This window comes from Theropithecus gelada, chromosome 17 (genome assembly GCF_003255815.1).
Source record: "Theropithecus gelada isolate Dixy chromosome 17, Tgel_1.0, whole genome shotgun sequence".
Lineage (NCBI taxonomy): Eukaryota > Metazoa > Chordata > Mammalia > Primates > Cercopithecidae > Theropithecus > Theropithecus gelada.
The window spans coordinates 52,217,256-52,223,502 of record NC_037685.1 but is presented as its reverse complement, the minus strand read 5'-3'; the positions used below and the strand labels follow the sequence as shown (position 1 = coordinate 52,223,502).

Genomic DNA, 6,247 nt, shown 5'->3' with positions numbered 1-6,247 from the left:
ACATGGCCGGACACCTGCACTTGGGCAATGCAGCTCACAGCTGCACCGAGACTCACAGAGCCTCCTGCAGAAGCAGCAGAGGCCTTCACCCTCAGGGGCCAGGGGCCAGGGGGTGGTGGGTGGAGAGAGCAGCAGGCGCTGGCCGGGCCCTGGGATGGCCAGGTAGCAGGGAGCATGCAGACCCTCCCTAAGAAACCCAGCACCCCGCTGTCCTCCTGGCTGCTGGCACCCCCAGGTGCTGCCCCCACTGCCCACCATCGGGCACCCTACTGGTCACTAGGCCTCCTCAGCGCATGAGGGTTCTGTGAAGAGGGGTCGCGTGCCCCTCAGCGGGCATTCCCCGGGTTTGGGACCCCGGACCTTCCAGAGGAATCACCCTCCTGTGCCAGAGCCCGGCCTCCAGGGAGACGCTGGCGTGAATCTACCCCCGGCCCGCCTGGGAGGGGATAGGGCTCTGAGCCTGGTCTGGGCTGTCCGCCTGGGCATAAGCATCACAGCCACTGCCAGGGGAGGGCGAACCTGGCCAGAGGCCCCACCGTGTGCTGTGGAGCCAGCCCCTCCACAGCCCCGTCCATGCGGGACAGGCCTGGTGTTCCCTGGCCACTTTCGGTCGCTCACACCGCCCGGTGCCGGAGCCTCGCCAGGAGGGGGTCAGGGGACAACCGCATGCGTCCCAGTTCTCCCGAGGGCAAGGCGGGGCGCTGTCCAGGAAGAAACCCTGTGGAGGGAGGGGAGCGCACCTCAACGTTTCTTCCTTCCACTCTTGCAGGAAAATTTGGGGGAAATGTGGGCAGAAAGAGTGACCCTGTTCCTTTTTTTGGTAACTCCATTCACTCCACTTCAACCATAAGAATCCCAACCAGGAAACTTACCAAGCATCACAAACCACCTGGAAAAGCAACACCACACAGCCTACATGCGGGGCCGCTGAGGAGACATATACCCGGCCACTGAGGGGACGCACGCGGGGGCGCTGAGGGATGTGGGGGCTCTGAGGGGGTGCACACGGGGGCGCTGAGGGGACGCATGCGGGGATGCTGAGGGACGTGGGGGCGCTGAGGTGACGCTGAGGGGACGCACGGGGGGGCGCTGAGAGACGTGGGAGTGCTGAGGTAAGGCAGGCGGGGGACGCTGAGGGGACTCATGCGGGGGGCACTAAGGGACGTGGGGGCGCTGAGGGACGTGGGGACGCTGAGGTAGCGCACGCGGGCCACAATCGGCCAAGGATGAGACCATTAGAACATCTGCAGTGGGTTGAAACGCCTCAAATACAGTAAGATCCAGGAGTTATAACGATACAAAAAATAGCAACAATGACCTAAGTCACCTTTGGACATGCTAAAAACCAACTGTACCTCAGGATGACCAAACAGTTGATGAGGAAAAATCCCTCTTCAGAAAAGTATTACAGCTCACAGGTGAAGAAAGGAGACACAAAATCGAAGCATCTTCCCTCCAAAGCCCCACAATGGAATCACGGGTGCCAGGAGATGGCCAGGCACATGGCTGAGCTGGCACCTTAGGGTGAGGGCACCAGGGCCATGGGGTCCCTGGTTGCTTGCCTCAGATGCGGCCAGCAAGGGAGGCACGACATGGGGCTGTTGAGTGAATGTGTGAGAGGCTGCGGGTCCCCACGGTCCAGCCACTAGCGGCCTCGCAGCATCATAGGAGTCTGAGGTCTGTGCGGGCAGAGAGCGAGCTCCGGTGTTGTGTTCCTGCCAAAACTGGCCGCGAATCGCAGATAATGACGCCAGGACCCGCGCCTGTGCAGGAGAGACAGGGGTGTGGGGAGGATGCCGGCAGCCCAGAGCAGAATCCAGACCTGGGGACACCGCGGGACAAAAGACAAGTCACAAGAGGAAGAAGCGGAGCGAGCCAAGAAATTTTTCCTGGTTGGGAAAAAAACAATCTTAAAAATTCTGTGAGATGCCAGGGAGTCCTGGGCACTGATATCTGGCAGCATTAAGGAGTCACCATGGATTATTTTAGGCATAAATATGGAACTGGGGTTGGGTAGGGTGTTTGGTTCTTATCTTTGAGAATACTTTCTGAAGTGTTTATGGATAAAATAATATGATGTCTGGAACTGGTTTAAAATAGCCCAATGAGGAAGCGGGTGGGGTGCTCGCCTTGGCAGGAACATGGGGCCATTGTGCTGGTCTCTCCCCGCGTTGTGTTGGAACTCTTTATAAACAGCACTAGCGAGAGAGGGCAGCCTGCCCTGTGCCTGCCCTGAGGTCACCCTCACTGAATTTGGCTCCCTCCAGCCCAGCTCTCACAGGGTCCCAGGTGGCTTCAGCCAGTGTCCTGTGCAGACTTCTTCCTGAAGGAACACTGAGTCCTGACGGTGGGATTTCCTGCGGTGATTCTTTGGTCTCAGAGGCCTGAGAGACACACATGTTTGAAAATCTTCTCCATTTCCATCTGTATGATTTTCGCCTTCATTCTCTTCTCCTATTAAATGGAGGCCATCAGCATGCTTAGACATGCCTGCCAGCTTTAAGAGTTTAGGGCTAAACAAATGAAGCACACAGTGCACTTCAAAGACTTTGAGAGGAAGACCCAGTGTACACAGAGGTCCCAGGAACCCTGAGCTTCCCCAGGATGCCCATCCTGAGCCTTCAGGGGGCATCTAACCCACTCAAACCCCAAACACTCGTCCCTCGCCCATCACAAGGAAAGACAGGCATGGTACCCCACCCATCAGCGGTGTTGCTGAATCTGGCAGCCACTGTGTTTGTCAGACCTGCCTGCCTTGTTCAGCAGGGAAACCACTTGCTATGATGAATGGAGCTGCATGCGAAACTTAGATAAGCAGGCGGGTCGAAAACACCTCCCTTGCCAGCATTCCAGTTTTCTTGCTTGGCCCAAGAACCTGGTTTCACTTTGGAAAGGTGGAAGGAGTGTGGGGCGACCTTGTTGCCATTTTCAGGCATGGCTGGGCTCTCACACAGTCACTCTTAGAACAGGCATGTCCCTACCTGGAGGCCAGTTCCTCTTGGGTCATGGGAACCAAGCCCAAAAATGTCAAACAAGTGGCAAAACCTTTCGGGTAATTTTCCTCTACCTCAAAAAACACCCGGCCGCTTCTTCTCCCCAGATGTTAAAGGTCCTTTTATTAGCATTGTCCTATTGTGTTTTTTCATCTCTCAGACACAGACACAGGAAGCATCAACTCTGAGGCTTTGGCCAGGATGTGAGCCTGACTTTCGCAGCCCCAACTGGCAGGCTGACCTCATGTGAACTCCCTGGCGGTGGCATCCTGGAGACACCCACATGGCTGAACTGGCACCATAGGGTAAGGGTACCAGGGCCATGGGGACCCTGGTTGCTTGCCTCAGATGCGGCCAGCAAGGGAGGCATAACATGGGGCTGCTGAGTGAATGTGTGAGAGGCTGCGGGTCCCCACGGTCCAGCCACCAGCGGCCTCGCAGCATCATAGGAGTCTGAGGTCCAAGACACCGGACTCACATCTCAATCCTGCCCTGTGCTGCTCAGGGCCAAGTCTAAGCTGCTGTGAAAAAGAGGCCCTCACATGCAGCGGCTGCCACAGAACACGGTCATCTGTTTTTCATGCACACTGTAGACCTGGTCATTCCGGCCAGAGCCCCAGGTTTTGTTGCTCTTCCAGGGCACATTCTGGGCCGTGTGCCGGAGGCTGGGCTGTGGGCTCCTCTGAGGAGGTAGAGGGATGCGCACCAGGGCCCGCGTATTGAGGCTCAGCCCCCGTCCCATCACCTCTACTCTGGTGAGGCCACTTCCTGCAAAGGCAGCTGTCTGCTCCTGCCTGGAGCTGCCCCCGGACCACACAGCATCCAGGAGATGAATGCACTTCCAGCCTCGCCACCCTGGGGAGATGTACAGCTGAGGTGGCAACTTCGGAGCAAGCAGGGTGGAGATGCTTCCCTCGAGGTCTCTCCCAGCCCTGCTGCCCTGTCACTGAAGGTATGGGTTGGTTGTGTTCCCCAAAAATACATGTTAAAGTCTAAGTCCCCCACACCTCAGAATATGACATCATTTGGAAATAAGGTCATTGCAGATCTAATTACCATAGTGCCCCCTTATCCTGGGGAAAATGTTTCAAGACCCTGGTGGATGTCTGAAACCTCAGATAGTACCTAACCTTACATACACTGTGTTTTTTTCCCATGTGTACAAACTTATGATAAAGTTTAATTTATAAATGAGGCACAATAAGAGATTAATAACAATGATAAAATAGAACAATTATAACAATATACTGTAATACAAGTTATGTGAATGTGGTCTGTCACTCTCAACATATCTTATTATACTGTACTTTCCCTTCTTGTGATGATGTAAAGTGCTGTAAAATGCCACATGGTGAGATAAAGGGAGGGGAGAGATGCAGGCATTGTGATGTAGATGGAAAATTCCAGAAATAGACAATTCTTTGGTGTTCAGTTGTATGCTGTTCCAAGCCATCCCATCCAAGCCTGGGTTGCCATTGGCCACTTGGCAGCCATCCCAGTGACCAAATGGGCTGTGGTGTCACAGTGCTTGTGTTCAGGTCACCTTTCTTTTACTTAATAATGCCCCCAAAGCACAGGTGTAGCCATGTAATATTTGTGAAGCGTGGTTGACTATGAGTGACTAAAACCCAGAAAAGTGAGACTGAAGACAACAAGGACCAGTGTAGTTAGGATGAAGTCATGACTGTGTCCTTATAAGAAGAGGGGTGACACAGGAGCCCATGTGGTGGTGGAGACAGAGATGGAAGCTGTGAATCCACAAACCCGGGAGTACCTGGAGCTTTGGAGGCTGGGGAGGCAGGAAGGACCCTCCCAGCTGTTGGGGGAGCACAGCCCTGCTGGCACCTTGATTTTGGACTTCAGGCCTCCAGAGCTGAGAGAAGATACATTTCTGTGGTTTTGAGCTCCCTGGTTTGTGGTACTTTTCCAACTGCCCCAGGACACTGCTGCGCCAATGCCTTTGACCTTCAAGGTCGCATTCTGGCTGATGGAGCTGACAGGCGTCCCGGCTCCACTGCCCTTGGGCTCCCGCTCTAACTGGCCTGTGCTGAAAAGTTAAAAATAGCTCTGCATATATTGAAATAGTTATGTCAATTCTAAAGGCTCACACAGCTGCTATAAGTGTCTTGGATACTCTTCAAAATAATATTTATAGGCCTCTCCAAGCTCTGTCGAACTAGCTTTTTATCATTAATTAAAGCCAAGCTCATCTGTTTGTTTACAAGTTGGACTTGGCACACTTCAGCACTTAACAGGAGATGAAAACTGCAGTTTGTTCAATTTCCTTTTAATAATTTTGTTTACATTTTTGCCAGCACTCATAATCTGGGTTCAGTTTCTGCCAGCACTGATTTGGTTTATTCCACATGGCTTGGGCCACTGCGGGACTCCATTTGTTCCAGGGCCACCTTACTGTTACCTTTTACTGTTTCCTGAGTCAGCAAGAAAGACAGATCCGACTGAAGACTCCAGCACTCTCCTCAGCTGCAGCCCCCACAGAGCTCCGCGAAGTCCTTTCCCCCACAGGATGGATCTGAGGCACCCACCATTAGAAAAAAGGAGTGGAGAAATGATATGCAGGAAGAAGGTCCATCCTGATTCACCAATCGCATGGATGCACTTTCCTACCAGGCTAGGAGGGAAGAAAGTGGAGCCCCACCCTGACTGCTAAGCTGTTTGCTTTGGTGTCACGAAAAACAGTTCAGCTTCCCAAATCAGAGAGGAAAAGGTTTTCAGGGGGTCCCTTATTTCTATTATGTAAGCTTTAAATAACAAAGTAGACCTCTGGGGCCAATGTGGGTGTGTGATGACGGTTTTGTGGGATTCTCCCCATAGGCCAATCAGACGGCCTCACTTTCTGGGTCTCAGTGGGCCCAGGTGTGACACAGCTCCTCCAGAAATGATGACAGCCCTGGTGACCAAGGACTCTCTGTACCACTGGGTTTGTGCTCAGAAGTATATTCAATGATTTCCCCAGAAAATTCCAAGTCACCTCCTAATACTGTTTGTGAAAACTAAATGAACTGTCGTGGTCTTCTTCAGGGACAGTTTGCTAGGAAGGCTGGTTATTGGCATAATTTTCCAAATCAATGAACTAAGTTATAAAACTTTCTCCAAGGCCCTGATGGCTGTTACAGAGACAGAAAAGTGAATGGTCAGAAAGAAGTGTGAAAATTCACCCAGTATTGGCAGGCCAAGGCAGGTGGATCACAAGGTCAGGAGATCGAGACCATCCTGGCTAACACAGTGAAACC

General features: G+C 53.0%; 1 long non-coding RNA gene across 1 annotated transcript; it reads left to right on the top strand.

Moving 5' to 3' along the window:
- Nucleotides 1–1,065: 1,065 nt before the first annotated feature.
- Nucleotides 1,066–6,012, top strand: LOC112611073. Its single transcript, XR_003116540.1, has 3 exons — nucleotides 1,066–1,112; nucleotides 3,154–3,298; nucleotides 5,309–6,012. It is a non-coding gene; the product is annotated as an uncharacterized LOC112611073 (long non-coding RNA).
- The last annotated feature ends 235 nt before the right edge of the window (nucleotides 6,013–6,247 follow it).